The sequence below is a fragment of the Elephas maximus genome, chromosome 5, assembly GCF_024166365.1.
Source record: "Elephas maximus indicus isolate mEleMax1 chromosome 5, mEleMax1 primary haplotype, whole genome shotgun sequence".
NCBI classification, from domain to species: domain Eukaryota; kingdom Metazoa; phylum Chordata; class Mammalia; order Proboscidea; family Elephantidae; genus Elephas; species Elephas maximus.
Window position 1 is genome coordinate 125275622 of NC_064823.1, and position 21353 is coordinate 125296974.

A 21353-nucleotide genomic window follows, 5' to 3' on the forward strand; every position below is an offset into this window, starting at 1 on the left:
ATTTATTAAGCCTCAATTTTTCTTATCTGTAAAATGGAGATAAGGACATATATACATATACACATATATAAATAATATACATACATTAAGATATATACTGTATGCTTTGTATCCTCAGGAATGTTTTATCTATTTATTTATTTTTCATTCCCATGTGTGCCTTATGGAGTCTAATATGATTTCAGTTTGTATAGATTTCCAAACACATCGGACAGTGTTTTCTTCTTTGTGCCTTTAGCATTCCATAACTTCTCCTTATCTTCCAAGAATAACTTCATCCTAAACCCTTTGCACTTTTTCTGTGTATTATGTTTATTTGTGAACCTGTATCAATTTCTGTCCTAGACATGATTTTCCTATATATTCTATAGTGCTTAACATGGTATCTTGCAAATGTTAGACACTCCTTGAATGCACATTGAAATAATGAATATGCAAAGGATTTGATGAATGTTATTGCATGATCAGTCAGTACAGTGGCATCCCAGTCCTCACTCTGCCACTCACTTCCTGTTGATTGATGGCTTTTTGTTGCTGTTAGTTGCTGTGAACTTGGCTTTGACTCATGGTGACCCCATGTACAACAAGAGGCCATCTTCATGATCTTGCACCATCTTCACAATTAGCATGCAGGGAAGAGAAGATATTATTATTACAAGCATCTTATTTATTTATTTAAATATGTCCCAATTTACCAAGTTCAGTAAAATCTTTTAGAAGGCATTATTTTATTGGCCTCTGTAGTGGAATGGGATGGCTGAAATTCTTATCTGTCCTGCACAATTTACTTTCCACTTCCTCTTTCTTTTGGTACTAGAGACTCTCTTTCTAATGAGGAATTCATAATTTGTACCCAGTGCCATAAATCTAAGCATGTGATCAAGCTGTGGCCAGTGAGAATGTTACATCCCTAGCCTCAGTAGTTTGTTGTGTTGTTGTGGGCCATGGAGTTGATTCTGACTCATAGTGATCCTATACGACAAAGTAGAACTGCTCCACAGGGTTTTCTAATCTCTAATCTTTGCAAGAGCAGATTGCCGTGTCTTTTCTCCAGTGGAGCAGCTGGTGGGTTCCAGCAGCAGATCTTTTGGTTAACAGCTGGGTGCTTAACCATTGCACAATCTGGGGTCCTTCTCAGTAGTTTAAGCAAAAGAAAATTCACTAAGACAATTGAGATGGATGAGTACCACTCTAGGGCTTTTGGTGGAAGTACTGAGAGAAAGGCACCATCAATAGCTGAAATGTTTGATGTAAACCCATTTGCAGGTGCCAGCTTTGCCTGAGAATAAAGGCCACACAGGTAATAACAGAGCTGAGAGACAGAAAAAGGCAGCCAAAGTTCTGGTGGTATCTCCTGATTATCTGGTTCAAGGAATGCCTAAAGCCAGCACAACTTTGGGCTTCCCGCTACGTAAATCAATAGAGCCCTACCCTCCACTTCATTTTTTAAGTGAGTTAAGTTTTTGTGTTACAAAACAAATGGTTCTAACTAGTGGACTTAGATATGTATCATACGGAATTTAGCAAATTATTCCTTTTTTGTAATATTGTATTTATCCAGATTTTTAAAGTAACAAACAATTCTATAGCTCATGTTTGTAAATTAATGTTTGCCCATGTATCTGAAGAAGGGATGAGACAAAGTAGATTAGTTTCCTAAAATGAAAACTTGCGGAACATAGGGTCTGATTTTTTCTAAAAGACTCTTTATGTATATTATCAAATATAAATACAGAAAACTTGAGAGTTGATTGGTGACAATAATATGTGAGATATATACATCAAGACAAATGGGTTGAGACATAAAGCGCCTCTATTTTTGTCATTTTTATTATCTCTTTAAATTAATTCAGTGGGGCAAAATCTGCCTGGTTCCCTGTATTGGGTAGCTTCTCTGATTTTTATGCTCACTCTGTGGTCATACAAAGCCTTCTAGTAAGTAATTAGAAATTATAGACCAATGTAATAGTCAAAGCATTGTCCCTTAATCCAGCTTGTTTGTCCCAGACAAGGAAGCATGTAATCAGTGATGGAGTACGAATGACTTTTTCTCGGTTTCTCTAATTGAAGTTGTCAAGTATTTCATTCTACTTGGGTCAACAATCAATGTCCATGGAAGCAGCAGTCAAGAAAGCAAACAACATATTGGATTGGGAAAATCTGCTGCAAAAGACCTCTTTAAAGTGTTAAAAAACAAGGACATCACTTTGATAATTAAGGTGAGCCTGGCTCAAGCCACGGTCTTTTCAATCATTTCATGTGCGTGAGAAAGCTGGACAATGAAAAGGAAAATCAGAAGAGAATTGACAACTGTCAGAAGAATGAACAAGTCAGTTCTGGAAGAATTATAGCCAGAATGCTCTTTAGAAGTGAGGATTATGAGACTTCATCTTGTTTACTTTGGACTCATCAGGAAAGATCAATTGCTATCAAAAGACACAGTATTTGGTAAAGTAGAGGGTCACTGAAAATGAGGAATACCCTCCATGAGATGGATTGACAGGGTGGCAACTAAGGACTCAAACATACCAAAGATTGTGAGGATGGCACAGGACTGAACAACAACATTTCATTCTGTTATATATAAGGTTGTCATGAGTCAGAGCCAACTCGAGGGCAACTAACAACAACACCATAAGATTTAACTTTTTATTTCCTCCTATCTTATTCACCAAGATTTCTAACCAGTAACCTCCCTCACCCCCCACCCCCCCAGGTGAAATGGGAGTAGGAAGAAGAGATAAAAAGAAGCAGGAGTGTTCTTAAGTTACTGCTACTTTTGTGAGATAATGTTGAGCTCTCTAAGCCTGGGAGTATAAACATTCCCTCAAGAGCAATTGTGGGTTCTCCTGCTGCCCCCTGTCCACTACCAGTTTTAAAGATTTCTCCCTCATAGTTACAATGATAAGGGTAAGTAATTTCTGTTACAGTTTGTGGCTTATTCCTTCCTCGGACCCTAGTTTTCAGTTGATATAATCTGCTATGATAAAAAGAATGTGTCTGTAACACAAATTGGATGATACATGATTAACAAATAAGTGAACAATATCAATATACTGAAGACATCTTAGGTGATCATATGTAATATCTTTGTCCAGGATGTTAATATTTGACCACCAGTAACAGTAGCTGAATGCAAAGTGCACTGATAGAGCTAGTCACAGGAAGCAATGGAGGCATATTGGCCTGGCCATGATGCCCAATCCCTTCACATTCTCCCACTTGGCCCAGTTTGGCAGTATGCTGTCTAGGAAGTACCTATCTCTATTCTGTGTTCATTTTGCCCTTGCTTCCATAACTTAGGAGGCTCAAACCCTCCATATGTGTCCCTTCATTGAGCTAACTATATTTTTAAAATAAAATCTTTCCAAAGCAGATCCTGCTCGGTGCAGCTTTTTGTCAATAAAGACACACTGAGGTGAGCAGGGAGGAAGAGCGTTTATTGTAAGCAGGCAGGCAATGAGCAAGCTCAAATCAAGCTCTATGAACATAGGGAGACAGAACCTTTTATACTACCTCTTACAAGGAAATACCTAAAACATTATGGACTACATAGGTTATCATGACACACAGATTCGGTAATATTAATTGCATTTTTTTCTTTGGCATGTAGGCTAGTAAACTGGATTTGACTGGCTTGAGCCACACGCAGTGCTTTGAGGACAATGGACAGGAGGTGGTAGTTACTCCTTGGTCTGAGCAGCTCCCAAGGGAACCGCACCCATCACCATCACCTAAGCTTTTATTTGCTAATGGACAGGAGGATCCCTTAAGCAGCTCCTGGCTGTGTTGGTTACCATTTAACTAGTAACCAGCTGTCTTGGGTTGCTTCCTACCCATGGCAATCCAATGTGTGTCAGAGTAGAGCACTACAGGGATTTAACACGTCTTTTGAACTGCTAGTGTGTATGTGTACATGTATATTTATGTGTTACTTTGTATTATTATGCTTTTTTTAGTGATAAAGTTATAAAATTGCCTAGGTTTTGAGTGGTCTGCCCCTAATTTTATTATCTGATAAACTGAGGTTATTCTTGCAGGTTTTTCAGGCTCACTTGAATCTCATTATTTCAAAATGCTATCTTTTCTCTCATGAGATTTGTTATGTCTTCTAGGGGAGCCTTTTGGACAGGACTCTCCCTCTGACTTGGGGTTAGGAGGTAGCACAACTGACACATTATCCTTGGAGCAGGTATCTTCCAGCACAGCCCTCTCCGCAGAATATCCCTCAATATTCCGATCTCTTGATTCTTTTATGTTATTGATGTGGCGTGGAATTTAAAAGTCCTGTAATTCATTCTTGGTCATGTCACTTCACTACCATTTTGGAAATTGCCAGTTCTTAGTTAATCTGGAGCTTCTCTTTTAAGTTCTTGTCACATATATCTTTATCTGCACGTGTCTGTAATATAATGATCCATATTGTTGACAAACTGGTAAGTTAGTACATTTCATTTAACTCAAAAAACATGTAAAACCTTATTTTATTCCATTTAGAATTTCCTGTGTTTTTAAGATACAGAGTGATTTAACATAAACAGCTAAAACTTTTAATTTGTTTGAGAAAGTGTTATTGCTCTAAAAATAAATGGAAATATCGTCTTAAATGGCTCCATGAGTTATGAATACATGGCTCAGTGTTGTAGAATGGTTATAAAAGGATGCTCCACATCCTTCAGAGTGTACACACTTCTTGATCACAGTAGTCAGCATAACTGTTGCAAGTAATCATGGGCTGTCTTTCTAAATATTTACCATGTGGTGATTTTTGCACATTTTTCTTCCAGCTGGGGCATACTTCTCCTGGAATCCACGGCCTCAGACCATCACTCTCATTTTGTGAAGGAGTAAATGCTGAAAAGCACCATCGATAACAACATATGAACCCTGCAAGGGCTCTGAATCACTCTCTTGAAATGTAAGTAACACAAGCAAGAAGAAACACTGTATCTGACTTAAGGTTTCTTTATTCAGATGTTAAAGATTACTTTGGTTTTTCTAAAAAAGATAAAATTATGACTCCAATATAGATGTAAAATGAACACGTATCACAGATATCATTTGACTCATTGGTTAAAGAGAAAACCAGTGAGATATAACGACTGTTTAAAAAGAGAACTCAAGGTACTATACACTTAGAGTCTGATAAGGACTATAAATTTACAAATTTGTTTACAAATTTATCAAGTCTACAAATTTGATAAAGCTCTTCAACTTCTATAGGGTCATTATCAACTGCATTCTACCAAACACAACGTGCTCATATGGACAGGGATTATTTGCACTAGCATCAGTTTGCTGTAAGTTAACTTCTGCGTGTGCAGAGTAAGATAATAGCCTAGTCTGAGACAAAGATGGAGATAATGAGATGAATGAGCTAGCCAGGATACCCAGTAAATTTCAAAGTCTTTTGCCATTTTCCCTTTAGAAACCATATCTCAAGAGTTTTCTAGGCACCACTTCATTTATTTAGTGGGAAGGCTAAATCCTTTGTATCCTACTTATACACTATTAAGCAAATTTTTGGTAAATCATGACCTCCAAAAAGGATCACCTGAATTGGCTCTACATCGTGCTTTGTCTTTATAGTGAAGTTCTAATTGTCTGTTTGTCTGGTCTCCCACTAAAATAAGGGATCCTGAAGATCAGTAACCACTTTGTACATGTGGGCTAGCCTGATCCCTAGTTTACAGCAGATGCTTCGTTAACTTTGAATGAAAGCATGAAGGTTTGAGAGACAACTATTCTATGGTCACTTTGCTCATTTAAAAGCTTATCTCTTTCCTTATCCTTATAAAAATTGAGTAATCCAGAGAGGCGGGACCAAGATGGCTGACTAGGTAGAAGCTTCTGCTGATCCCTCTTGCAACAAAGATGCGAAAAAACAAGTGAGTTGATTACATACATGACAATCTATGAACCTTGACCATCAAACACAGAACTAAGGAGTTGACCTGAGTGACAGGGGAGTGAAAAGCCACATGCTGAAACAGCGACCACTTCCAGAGCCGGTGTGCCATGCCACGGCCTTGAGCCCTCGCGGTTCCCTGGAGCCAGAGTGGTGGGGCTGATCACGGCTTACTGAGACGGGGCAAGCACGGGAGGCAGCCCTAACCCTCTGAAGTAAACTTGGTAGGGACCCAGCCAGCGCATGCAGGCTGCACACTGACGCAGCTGACAGGAGAATGAGAAACCACAGGGAAGCAGCGACTGGCTTCGAAGCCTGGAGCACAGCGACCCAGCCAGAAAACGTTGGCGCTGGGCTTTGGACTAAGCACAGAGGAGCTGGTCACGGCTTCCTGAGACAGCGCAAGCACAGGATGCAGCCCTAACCTTTGGGGGCAATCTCGACCCAGCCAGTGCACACAGGCTACACACCCCTCTGGAATCTCAGATAAAACAGTCCTCAACAAATAAGATAAGTAACTTTGTCTATCTTGCTGAGCTACCCTCTCCTGCTACCCTCTCCTATCTGTCTGATCCCTCCCCTCCCTGCCCCAGCCAGCTTCATTAACATTGGAATTTCCTGGGCCAAGGAGTGAAGTGCTCTGCGGGGTTTTTTTTTTCTTACTCATTCTCCTGGCCTGAGAGAAGCACCAATTAACAGTCAAGGGGGAAAAATCCTTCCCTGACTCCCCTAAACTGGAATAATAATACAGAACCGGCTCCAGCCAAGTATAAGAGATCCACAGTCATTGGCTTTCACCCCTACAGGGAACCAGGTGGCTATTATAATACAAAGGCAATTCTGATAGAGCTCTGACTGTAATTGTTTTAGCTGAGCAGTGGAAAGGCAAGTTTTTGAGGTCTGATACCTCTCTACCTATTAAACAGAGCCCTCACTGATCCACAGCAGGGAACTGAGGGCTGAAGCTCAACCCACACCACCTAGCCACCTGCTAAAGGGATCTGAAGATAGTGGTGCCTACTAATCTTTAGAGGTACAAGCATTGGGTGCCTAAAGTACAGCTGCAGAGCCCACCCACCATAGTACTGTAGAGAATAGAGACACTCCTACCTCACTGGCATGTGGGGAAAGGCTGTCAACATCCTGCCCTCCTCGGAGTGTGACCCCCTACTGCTACTGGAATCTGGTGTATACAACCATCACCACTACTCTTGTAAGCTAATAAGTGACAGCCTACACCACACACTAGGTGACCCACTATCAGGACACCTAAGCTGATTCTATTCAAGAATAATGAATGGACTCATAGGCTCATATATCTGGTAACAGCTCAAACCAGCTGGTGACGTAAGTGATTTAAAGGCTACAACAATCAAGATAGTGCAATCTAGTAGCCCATCTGGGTGTATTGAAACAAAACAAAACAAGAAGATAAGACTCAGTGAGCAAATATAAAAAAAAAATCATTACAATATCTTATAGATGGCTTGGAGACAGCAGTCAATATCAAATCACGTAAAGAGCTGATCAAGATTGCTTCTACAAACCCCCAAATCAAAGAATCAAAATCTTTCCCAAATGAAGATACAATCCTGGAATTGCCAGATGCAGAATATAAAAAACTAATTTACAGAATGCTTCAAGACATCAGGGATGACCTCAGAAATGAGCTAAGGCAATCTACAGAAAAAAGCCAAGGAACACACTGATAAAGCAGTTGAAAGAATCAATAAGACTATTCAAGAACATAGTGAAAAATTTAATAAACTGCAAGAATCCATAGAGAGACAGCATTCAGAAATCCAAAAGATTAACAATAAAATTACAGAATTAGACAACTCAATAGGAAGTTGGAAACGCCGGTGGCAACAGAGGAGCAGAATCAATGAAATGGAATGCAGAATGGGGGGGGGGGTGGAGGAAAAGGCAATTGACACCATAAAAAAAAAACCAATATAGTTGAAGAAAAATCAGATAAAAAAATTAAAAAAATGAAGAAACCCTAAGAATCATGTGGGACTCTATCAAGAAGAATAACTTGCATGTGATTGGAGTTCCAGAACAGGGAGGGATAACAGAAAATACAGAAAGAATAGTTGAAGATCTGTTGGCAGAAAACTTCCCTGGCATCATGAAAGATGAAAGGATATCTATCCCAGATGCTCATTGAACCCCATACAAGATAGATCCCAAAAGAAAATCACCAAGGTATATTATCATCAAACTTGCCAAAACCAAAGATAAAGAGAAAAATTTAAAAGCAGCCAGGGACAAATGAAAAGTCACCTACAAAGGAGAATCAATAAGAATAAGTTCAGACTACTCGGCAGAAACCATACAGGCAAGAAGGCAATGGGATGACATATATAGAGCACTGAAGGAGAAAAACTGCCAGCCAAGAATCTTATACCCAGCAGAACTCTCTCTCAAATATGAAGGTGAAATTAAGACATTTCCAGATAAACACAAGCTTAGAGGATTTGCAAAAACCAAGCCAAAGCTACAAGAATTACTAAAGGAAAGTCTTTGGTCAGAAAATCAATAATATCAGAAACCAACACAACCGAAGGTCAGAGAACAGAACATCTGGATATCAACTCAGATAGGAAAATCACAAAAACAAAAGAAGATTAATTTAAAAAAGAAAAAAATGCTCAAAACAGGGAATCATTGATGTCATTATGTAAAAGACTACAATAATGAAAAAAAAAAAAACGGGACTAAATACAGGAGGAATAGATCTTCCATATGGAGAAGAAACCCAGGCGATATAGGACGATACAAGTTAGGTTTTTACTTAGAAAAATAGGGGTAGATATTAAGGTAACCATAAAGAGGTCTAAGAATTCCATACTTCAAAATAAAAACCAAGATAAATATAACGACTCAGCAAAAATAAATTCAACTACTATGAAAATGAGGAACACACAATTTACAAAGAAAAACTCAGCACAAAAAAGTAAGTGGAAAAATGAAATTGTCAACAACACATAAAAAGGCATCAATATGACAGCACTAAACCATACTTCTCTGTAATTATGCTGAATGTAAATGGACTAAATGCACCAATAAAGAGACAGAGAGTCGCAGACTGGATAAAAAAACATGATCCGTCTATGTGCTGCCTACAAGAGACACACCTTAGACTTAGAGACACAAATAAGCTAAAACTCAAAGGATGGAAAAAATATATCAAGCAAAGAACAATCAAAAAAGAGCAGGAGTAGCAATGTTAGTTTCTGACAAAATAGACTTTAAAGTTAAATCCACCACAAAGGATAAAGAAGGACACTACATAATGATTAAATGGACAATTTGCCAGGAAGATATAACCATATTAAATATTTATGCACCCAATGACAGGGCTGCAAGATACATAAAACAAACTTAACAGAATTGAAAAATGAGATAGACACCTCCAGAATTATAGTAGGAGACTTCAGTACACGACTTTCAGTGAAGGATAGGTCATCCAGTAAGAAGCTCAATAGAGGCACGGAAGATCTAATTGCTACAATCAAGCAACTTGACCTTGTATACTTATGCAGAACACTCCACCCAACAGCTGCAAGGTATACTTTTTTTCTAGTGCACATGGAACATTCTCTAGAGTAAATCACATAAAAAAAAAAAAAAAATCACATATTAGGTCATAAAACAAACCTTTGAAGAATCCAAAACATCAAAATATTACAAAGCATCTTCTCAGACCGTAAGGCCATAAAAGTAGAAATCAATAACAGAAAAACCAGGGAAAAGAAATCAAATACTTGGAAAATGAACAATACCCTGTTCAAAAAAGACTGGGTTATAGAAGACATTAAGGAGGGAATAAAGAAATTCATAGAATGCAATGAGACTGAAAACACTTCCTGTCAACACCTTTGGGACACAGCAAAAGCAGTGCTCAGAGGTCAATTTATATCAATAAATGCACACGTACATAAAGAAGAAAGAGCCAAAATCAGAGAACTGTCCCTACAACTTGAACAACTAGAAAGAGAGCAACAAAAGAATCCATCAGGCACCAGAAGAAAACAAATAATAAAAATTAGAGCAGAATTAAATGAATTAGAGAACAGAAAAACAATTGAAAGAATTAACAAAGCCAAAAACTGTTTTTTTTGAAAAAATTAACAAAATTGATAAACCATTGGCCAGACTGACTAAAGAAATACAGGAAAGGAAACAAATAACCTGAATAAGAAATGAGATGGGACATATCACAACAGACAGAACTGAAATTAAAAGAATTATACCAGATTACTAAGGAAAATTGTACTCTAACAAATTTGAAAACCTAGAAGAAATGGACGAATTCCTAGAATCACACTACTTACCAAAACTAACACCAATAGAAGTAAAACAACTAAATAGACCCATAACAAAAAAAAAAAAAATTGAAAAGGTAATCAAAAAACTCCCAACAAAAAAAAAAGCCCTGGCCCAGACAGCTTCACTGCAGAGTTGTACCAAACTTTCAGAGAAGAGTTAACACCACTACTACTAAAGGTATTTCAGAGCATAGAAAAGGATGGAATACTCACAAACTCATTCTATGAAGCCACAATATCCTGGATACCAAAATGAGGTAAAGACACCACAAAAAAAGAAAATTACAGACCTATATCCCTCATGAACATAGATCCAAAAATCCTCAACAAAATTCTAGACAATAGAATTCAACAACATATCAAAAAAATAATCCACCGTGACTAAGTGGGATTTATACCAGGTATGCAGGGATGGTTCAATATTAGAAAAACAATTAATGTAATCCACTATATAGATAAAACAAAAGAAAAACCACATGATCTTATCAATTGATGCAGAAAAGGCATTTGACAAAGTCCCATACCCATTCATGATAAAAACCCTCAGCAAAATCGAAATAGAAGGAAAATTCCTCAACATAATAAAGGGCATCTATACAAAGCCAACAGCCAACATCATCCTAAATGGAGAGAGCCTGAAAGCATTTTCCTTTAACGGGAATCAGACAAGGATGCTCTTTATCACCACTCTTATTCAACATTGTTCTGGAGCTCCTAGCCAGAGCAATTAGGTTAGACAAAGAAATAAAGGGCATCCAGATTGGCAAGGAAGAAGTAAAATTATCTCTATATGCAGACGACATGGTCTTATACACAGAAAACCCCAAGGAATCCTCAGGAAAACTACTGAAACTAATAGAAGAGTTCAGCAGAGTGTCAGGTTACAAGACAAACATACAAAAATTAGTTGGATTCTTCTACATCAACAAAAAGAACATTAAAGAGGAAATCACTAAATCAATACCATTCACAGTAGCCCCCAAGAAGATAAAATACTTAGGAATAAATCTTACCAAAGATGTAAAAGACCTATACAAAGAAAACTACAAGATACTACTGCAAGAAACCAAAAGGGACCTAAATAAGTGAAAAAACATACCTTGCTCATGGATAGGAAGAAGTAATATTGTAGAAATATCTATTCTACCAAAAACCATCTATATGTATATACAATGCACTTCTGATCCAAATTCCAATGACATTTTTTAATGTGATGAAGAAACAAATCACTGACTTCATATGGAAGGGAAAGAGGCCCCAGATAAGTAAAGCAGTACTGAAAACAAGAACAAAGTGGGAGGCCTCACTCTACCTGATTTTGGAACCTACTATGCAGCCACAGTAGTCAGAACAGCCTGGTACTGGTACAACAACAGGCACATAGACCAATGGAACAGAATTGAGAACCCAGATATAAATCCATCCATGTATGAGCAGCTGATATTTGACAAAGGCCCAGTGTTGGTTAATTGGAGAAAAGATAGCCTTTTTAAGAAATGATGCTGGCATAACTGGGTATCCATCTGTAAAAAAATGAAACAGGACCCATACCTCACTCCATGTACAAAAACTAACTCCAAATGGATCAAAGACCTAAACGTAAAGACTAAAACGGTAAAGCTCATGGAAGAAAAAATAGGGACAATGTTACGAGCCCTCATACAAGGCATAAACAGAATACAAAACATTTCCAAAAATGACAAAGAGAAACCAGATATCTGGGAGCTCCTAAAAATCAAACACCTATGCTTATCTAAAGACTTCACCAAAAGAGTAAAAAGACCACCTACAGACTGGGAAAAAAATTGCAGGTACGACATCTCTGACCAGTGCCTGATCTCTAAAATCTACATGATTCTGCTAAAACTCAACCACAAAAAGACAAACAACCCAATTAAAAACTGGGCAAAGGATATGAACAGGCACTTCACTAAAGAAGACTTTCAGGTGGCTAACAGATGCATGGGGAAATGCTCTTGATCATTAGCCATTAGAGAAATGCAAATCAAAACTACAATGAGATTCCATCTCACTCCAACAAGGCTGGCATTAATCCAAAAAACACAACATAGTAAATGTTGGAGAGGCTGTGGAAAGATTGGAACACTTATACACTGCTGGTGGGAATGTAAAATATTACAACCACTTTGGAAATTGATTTTCGTGCTCCCTGAAAAGGCTAGAAATAGAACTACTGTAGGACTCAGCAATCCCACTCCTTGGAATATATCCTAGAGGAGTAAGAGCCTTTACAAGAACAGATACATGCACACTCATGTTTATTGCAGCAGCGTTTACAATAGCAAAAAGCTGGAAGCAACCAAGGTGCCCATCGACGGATGAATGGATAAATAAATTATGGTATATTCACACAATGGAATACTACCCATCGATAAAGAACAGTGAGGAATCTGTGAAACATTTCATAACATGGAAGAACCTGGAAGGCATTATGCTGAGTGAAATTAGTCAGATGTAAAAGAACAAATATTGTATAAGACCACTATTATAAGATCTTGTGAAATAGTTTAAACTGAGAAGAACACATTCTTTTGTGGTTAGGGCGGGGGGAGGTGGGGCGGGAGAGGGGTATTTACTAATTAGATAGAAAATAAGAACTACTTTAGGTGAAGGGAAGGATAACACTCAATACAGGGGAGGCCAGCTCAACTGGACTAAACCAAAAGCAAAGAAGTTTCCTGAATAAACGGAATGCTTCAAAGGTCACTGAAGCAGGGGCAGGAGTTTGGGGACTATGGTTTCAGGGGACATCTAAGTCAACTGGCAAAATAAAATCTATTAAAAAAACATTCTGCATCCCACTTTGAAGAGTGGCGTCTGGGGTCTTAAATGCTAGCAAGCGGCCATCTAAGATGCATCAGTGAGTCTCAACCCACCTGGATCCAAGGAGAATGAAGAACACCAAAGACACAAGGTAATTATGAGCCCAAGAGACAGAAAGGGCTACATGAACCAGAGACTACATCACCCTGAGACCAGAAGAACTAGATGGTGCCAGGCTAGAACCCATGACTGCCCTGACAGGGAGCACAACAGAGAACCCCTGAGGGAGCAGGAGAGCAGTGGGATGCAGAGCCCATATTCTCATAAAAAGACCAGACTTAATGGTCTGACTGAGACTAGAAGGACCCCGGCGATCAGGGTCCCCAAGCCTTCTGTCAGCCCAAGACAGGAACAATTCCTGAAGCCAAATTGTTTTACATGGGTTTCACTGGACAATGTGTTGGAGAGAGATGCTGATGAGGAGTGAGCTACTTGCATCAGGTGGGCATTTGAGACTATGTTGGCATCTCCTGTCTAGAGGGGAGATGAGAGGGTGGAGGGGGTTAGAAGCTGGCAAAATGGTCACGAAATTAGAGACTGGAAGGAGGGAACAGGCTGTCTCATTGGGGGGAGAGTAACTGGGAGTATGTAGTAAGGTGTATATAAGGTTTTATGTGAGATACTGACTTGATTTGTAAACTTTCACTTAAAGCACAATAAAAATTATTAAAAAAAAATCGAGCTATTAAAATGCATGTAGCAAAAAAAAGGACCTCACGATAAAATGTACCATGCTTATCATAAGGGGAGTGCATGTTCAGTTCATTGTTTATTATCATGAACACTTTTTTTTTTTTGGGAAAATATAATTTGGAGATAATTGTGTGTAATTCCCAGTTATTTGTCACATTTTTTCTGGGATTGAAAGTATTTATCGTTACCTTAGAGCATTTGGCTTTTATGCTCCAGGGAGCATCTCTGGTAATGAAAGACTATGTTTTGTGCATTCCTGGTGCTGCCAGTAATGTTTTCAAACTCAAAATTAATTTTTAAACAGTAGGCTTCTGTGACCATGACACTGTTATTAAAATCTCTTTTTGGCACAATATCCAGCTTTCTTTAGTCACTGGTGATGCTTTTATTTTTAAAAAGCTGTATTTTATGCTACATTGGTACCTTTTCCCCCAAATTAATATTTAATACAAAGTATATTGGAAAATAAAATAGAAATGCATTAACATTACATAAGCCTGAAGTTAGTAGGGTCTTAAACTTTTGTTTAGTAAGTTGGAACCGGGGCACATATTTTTTTCATTTCTGGAAACAAAAAGTATAGGAAGGAAGGGTGCTAAGAACAAATAGATTAGGACCTTCTACTTATGTGGAACGAATAATAATAAAGTATAATATCCATGTATTTGCATCATTAATATAGACTTAATAGCTAAAGCATTTATATTGATACTATTTTTATACTTAATTATAATGCATGTTTTAGAAATGTTAAGTTTTTTTTTAGAATTGTTTGTGTAAGTTACCTTGAAATTATTCCTCACTGAGGGATAAGGAATAATTCTCTCTCTCTCTGTCAGTTTGAGTTTAAAATAGTAATATGTGGCTTATAAAAGCAACAGTAAGAGCATTTAGTAATAGATTGCTAGTTACTTTTAATAATAAAGTTTCATTGCCTAGGGCCTTTGCTGCTACTTCCTTGAATTAATTTGATTCTTTCAGTTTCCAGATGGATTCCTTCTCTTTTGGAAAAAATAGAACCTCCAATCTAAGTATGCCTCTACCAGAGAAAAATTGCTGGCCAGTTCAGTTCAGATCAGTTCATTAAGTATCTCTTGACAGTCTATTATGTATCAGACCTGACTTTTAATTACGGGGATACAAAAAATGAATGGCACTTTCAGAGGACTGGAAGAGATAAACATAAAAATAGTTTCTTGTTCAAGTGGATAGGACTCTAAGGAAGCAGTTAAAATGGTCACGTTGCCGAACCTATGAATTTAGGGAAATCTTCCGGGAGTCCTGACTCCTGATTTAGGGGTTGAGCAACAAACAAGTAAACAAGATGGAGAAACATGAAAAAACCTTTCCAGGCAGAGCAAAGATATAGAGACTTGGGAGAAGTATGGAGTATCTGTGGGCTTATGTGTGAGTGTATGTAATTTCTAGTTGTTCCTAATTATAAAAGTCAAAGGGTGAAATGAGGTATAACAATGAGATGTGGTTGGTAAGATGGGAGTCATGTGTTTCCAGCAAAACCTTCTAGTCCCACATGGTTCGTTCTTATATGGAGCTCCCACACTTACGGAGGTATAAGTAATTAAAGAAGCCATTACAATATCATGATAATATTGTGATGACAGGGGAAGTAGAGGGTGCTGACACTCCTAATTTGGTTTTAGGTATAGAGAAGATTTCCTGGAGGTGTGGAAAATAAGGCAAAAAGATGAGTCTGAACTAGTTGTAAGGGAAAAAGGTGGAAGGAGAGGTTTAACAAAGTAAGGCCAGGGATACCAGAGAACATGTGGTATTAGAAGAAGTCTTAGAGCTTTGATATTTTTGAAGTGTGCTGAGAGAAAATGGCAAAAATGAGACTGAAAAAGCACATGGAATTTTCACACACACACACACACACACACACACACACGTACACACAAAATAAACTATTTTTTTAAAATAATTTTTATTGTGCTTTAAGTGAAAGTTTACAAATTAAACTATTTTCAAACAACTTTACATTTTTTGGAATTATTGCAAAGAAAGTACAGAGTTCTCATATACCCAACATCTGGTTTCCCCTATTGTTATTAATGTCTTATTCCGACTCATAGCGACCCTATAGGACAGAGTAAAACTGCCCCATAGAGTTTCCAAGGAGCGCCTGGTGGATTCAAACTACCAACCCTTTGGTTAGCAGCTGTAGCACTTAACCACTACGCCACCAGGGTTTCTGTCTTATATTAGTATGGCATATTTATTACAATTAATGAACCAATATTGATACCTTGTTATTAACTAAAGTCCGTGCTTTATTAAGATTTCCTCAGTTTTCATCATAATGTCCTTTTTCTGTTCCAGGAACCCATCCGTGATAACACATTACTTTAGTAGTCATCAAGCCTCCTTAGGTTCTTCTTGGCTATGACAGTTTTTCAGACTTTCCTTGTCTTAATGACCTTCACAGTTTTGAAGAGTACTGGCCAGGTATTTTGTAAACTACCCATCAACTGGAATTGCTGTAATGCTTTTCTCATGATTATACTGATTGTCATGATTATGGCTGCCAGTGATTAGTCAAAGCAATATGACTTATCAATGTTGATGCTTATCACCCGAGTTAAGGACGCGTTTGTCAAATTTCTCCACTACAAAGTTACTTCTTGTTTCTCTTTCCAGCTTTGGCTTTTGGGAACATTTTTAGTTGGCTCCAGCGTCCTTTCAAAACACCTACATCATTGTGGATTTTATTTATTTATTGACCACTTTCTTATTTTCTGAAACTACAAGATGCTCCAGGCTTATTTTATGTGTTTCCTATCCGAGTCTTAAAATTAGCCATTTCTCCAAGAATGCATAATTTCTTTTATTGAGTAATGGTATTAGAAACCAAATCTGGGTATTAGGTGTGCTCATTGCTACATGGTCTGGTTACTTCTAGGCCCTCTTGGGTGACAGATAAAGGAGGTACATTAATCTGATTATATAAATATATCTCTAAATGTTACTGTATGTAACTGTCTGCATCTATAGTAAGTAAACATGAGTTCATACTGCTGTCTCCAGCTTTAGTCTATTATCACATGAATCATCTCTCATTGCTTATCTAAACTCTCACCCCAGCAGTGAGAAACCTGGCTCCCACCATTCACCATCCATTTATTTAATGGTTCAATTCCAGTATACATGTATAGTGGTTTCAGAATTAACTCATACTCCCATGGGAAGCAACTTTACCAACCAGAGCACAGTGCTTATTTACCATTCCTTGTGCCTTATATGGAAGCCCTGGTGGTCTAGTGGTTAAGTGCTATGGCTGCTAACCAAGAGGCTGGCATTTCAAATCTGCCAGGTGCTCCTTTGAAACTCTATGTGGCAGTTCTATTCTGTCCTATAGGGTCGCTAGGAGTCAGAATCGACTCGATGGCAGTGGGTTTGGTTTTTGGTTTGGTGTGCCTTATAGATGCACCGCATTTCCAAAGTTACTTAAGCCAAAATCTATTTCCCCCACTCACTTCAGTGAAATTTAAAAAATATATATATTTGTAATACGGTTTGTTCGTTTTGTCGCATTTACATTCCACCCTGGGATCTCCTGAACTCCTAAGTGATTTCGACAAAAATTTGCGTATCTTAAGGTTTACTCCTTGTTTTGTAAAGATCTATACATTTTGATAAAGGTTTGTTGTGATTCCCCATCACAATGTCATAAAGAATAGTGTCACTGCCCTGAAAAATCTCCAGCACTTCATCAATTCAACCTGGAACCCCTTGCAGCCACAGATCTGTTTACTATCTCTATTTACCATCTCTATTATTTGTCTTGTTGTGTAATTAGAATCACACATTACCTGGTTTTTACAGGCTCACTTGTTTTACCTCACAATGTATATTTAAGATTCATTTATGTGTTTCATGGCTTTATAGATCCTTTTTTTTTTTTTTTTTGCTGTGTAATATTCCATAGTTTGATCAACCATTCATCTGATGGGCAACTTGGCTATTCCAGTTTTTAATGATTATAAACAGAGCTGCTGTAAAAATTTGCGGGCAGGATTTTGTGTGGATCTAGGAGTGTGATTGCTATACTGTATAGTGAAATTAGAAACCCTGGTGGCATAGTGGTTAAGTGCTATGGCTGCTAACCAAAGGGCTGGCAGCTTGAATCCACCAGGCACTCCTTGGAAACTCTACGGGGCAGTTCTACTCTGCCCTATAGGGTCACTATGAGTCGGAATCAACTTGAAGACACTGGGTTTTTTTTTTTTTTTGGTTATAGTGAAATTATATTTAGTGTTGTAAGAAACTTTCAGACTGTCTGCTTTAGCATTTTTCATTCCCATCATCAATGAACATGAGTTCTTATTGCTCCATATCCTGACTAAAGCATTGCCTTGGAGTCCATTCTGACTCATGATGACAGCGTGTGTTACCAAGTATATCTGTTTTATAAGGTTTCCTGGATTGTAATCTTTATGAAGCAGAATGCCAGGCCTTTCTTCCACAGTGGTGCTGGGTGTTTTAAAACTATTAACTTTTGGGTTAGTAGTCAAGATCAAACTGTTTGCATCACCCAGGGACCTTAACATCCTCACTAATAGAATTGTCAGTTCTTTGGGATTTTAGTCATTGTAATAGGTGTATATGATGGCAATGGTGGTTCAGTGGTAGCATTCTCACCTTCCATGTGGGAGACCAGGGTTCAATTCCTGTCCAATACACCTCAGGGGTGGCCATCACCTGTCTGTCAGTGGAAGCTCGTATGTTGCTGTGATGCTGACCAGATTTCACCAGAGCTTCCAGACTAAGACAGACTAGGAAGAAAGACCTGGTAATCAATTTCTGAAAATGAGTCAATGAAAACTCTGTGGATCACCATGTTTCAGTCCTCAGCCAATTATGGGGATGGCACACAGTTGAGTACTGTTTCATTCTGTTGTGCATGGGGTCATCATGAGTAAGGAGGCCAACTCACGGCACCTAACACATAGGTGGTAGTGGCATCTACCAGTAGGTGTGTAGTGGTATCTCATTGTTGTTTTAAATTTCAGTTCCCTAATGACAAATTACTTTGCATATCTTTTCATATTTTCATCTGTTGTCGAGTTTTATAATTTTGAATTTTACGTTTAGGCATGTTATCAGGAGAGGACAGTTGCTGGAGATCGTCATACTGGGTAAAGTAGAGGGTCAGTGAAAAAAGAGGAAGACCCTCAAAGAGATGGATTGACAAAGTGGCTGCAACAATGGGCTTAAGCATAACAACTGTTGTGAGGATGGCACAGGATGGGGCAGTGTTTCATTCTGTTGTATATAGGGTTGCTATGAGTAGAAACCAACTTGACGGCACTTAATAACAACAACAACAAGAAGCAGTTCTTGGCTGTGAATCTCTGGTTTCACCCGTCCTCTCCAGAATTTTCTTCTCTTTTTTTTAAAATAATGTTTTATAGTGTTTTTGGTGAAAGTTTACACAGAAAATTAGGTTCCCATTTAACAATTTCTACACAATTCGTTCAGTCGACATTGGTTACTTTTTTCACATATCAACTTTCTCTTTATTTCCATTCTGATTGTTCCATTTCCAGTGATCAAGATTCCCTGACCCTTGCCGTCTCATCTTTTCTTTAGAGTAAGTGTTGACCATTTAGTCTCATGTAGATTTTTAAAAGGAGCACAAAACTCATGGGTGATATTGTTTATTTTATGAGCCAATCTGTTATTTACTAAAAGATAGCCTCATGAAATAGTTTTGGTTCAAGGTTTAAAGAGTATTTTAGGGTGATAGTCTCAACTGGTTTAGAAGGTCTGGACTTTTTAAGAATTTGAGTTCTGTTGCACATTTGCTTCCGTTCTATGGGGATCCACTTATTGTGTTCCTGGGTACTGTCTAGTTCTGGTCTCAGGGTAGATGATGTGGCGACTCGTTTAGACTATTAGTCCTGTAGACTAGCTTTTCTCTGAGACTTTTGTTTCCTTCTATCTCTTTTATTCTTTTACAAGATACTCTTGTATCTTCCTTTCCAGGCTTTAATGTGGTGATTTGTCCTGCAAACTTAGTTCTTTGATGGGTCTGAGTAAAGTTACTAACTTTCAGTTTGCTCCACCTTTGCCTGTAAGATCGGAACCAGTGACTTCCAAGCTGAGACCACAAATTTTGCTATATATTTAAATTTTTAAATCAAATTAAATCTGATTCTGATCCCACATTCCGATAGGATGCAGGAAGTGTTGTAACAGCCATTATTGTGGATGTTATTCTCTAGAGTGAGATAAAATAGCTCCATGTGGCACACAGTGCCAAGGCACCGAGGTCTTTCACATACAGGTAGTCCCCAAACTATGACAGGGTTCTGTTCTGATGACTACTCTGTTGTAAGTCAGTTCTGATGTAAGTCTAATACCTCATTTTTTTAAGTTTTTATTATTATTGCCTTTTATTATCAGTATCTTTTTATTATAAATCTTATTATATATCTTATAAATTCTTATTTGTCTTTGGGGGTTGGAAACATACATGTGAGAATGATAACATCAGCAAATTGTGTGCTGCAACATTGTGTATAGTTCATATTACTAATGATAAGATGCCTCAAAAACAAAACAAAACAAAATCATGGTCATGAGTACAGATCATTGTAACTCAAATGCATCGTAAGTTGGAGACTGCCTGTACTGGTTTTTATATGCACAGGGCTTTCTGCTTAGGTGCCTATTATCCTGTTTTACAGAGTGCATTTGGACTGACTACCAATCTGCACTTCTGTTCAAGGATTCATCCACTCCCCTCAGTTGCACTGCCATTCCTACCAGTTATTTTTGGAGTGTAGAAAACAAGGTCAACGATCTAGGAAATTGTTGGTCACAGAACACATAAACCTCTATGTCTTCCTCATCTCTGGGCATCACGGCCCCGTGCTTATTCTAGTAATTCTTTTAACTTTTCTATTAGGAAACTCTCATTATAATTGCCTCACTATATTATATGTTTAAATACCTCTTCAGTATCTTGAATGTATTTAATGAAATGAAAGCGAGAAAGAGAAGTGTTTTCCTGAAGAAAAACTAAATTTCCCATGGTATATATCCCTAAATTCAAAAGATTAGATATTCCTCAACATAATATACACCATAACATCGGTAACTTTGTGTGCCTGTGTGTGAAGACACACATGAAAATACATGTATATGGATGAGAAACAATGAAAATTGGGAAGTATGTACATTTAGCAATGATCACTGGTTTTTTGCTTTTACTTTTTTTCTATTACAGTAACATCTTTAACCTAGAGTTAAAAAGTGGGAGAGGGAATCTCCAGAATATACTCTGAATTTGTATTTCAGCCCGTAGATGCTTCTAATGACTGACACCCTGATGTATTCTGGGCATTCAAGTTTCAAGTCAGTTTGATATAAAGATTAAAATGCTAAAATTTCAATGTTAAAAAAAAAAAACCTCCCCATTATTTCATGGATTTCTAAAATAAAAATTTTACAGTTGTATTAGCTGATAAAAGTATTCTTAAATCTCTACCTTGTTGTTGCTGTCATTGTTAGGTGCTGATGAGTTGGTTCAGGCTCGTGGTGGCCATATGTAC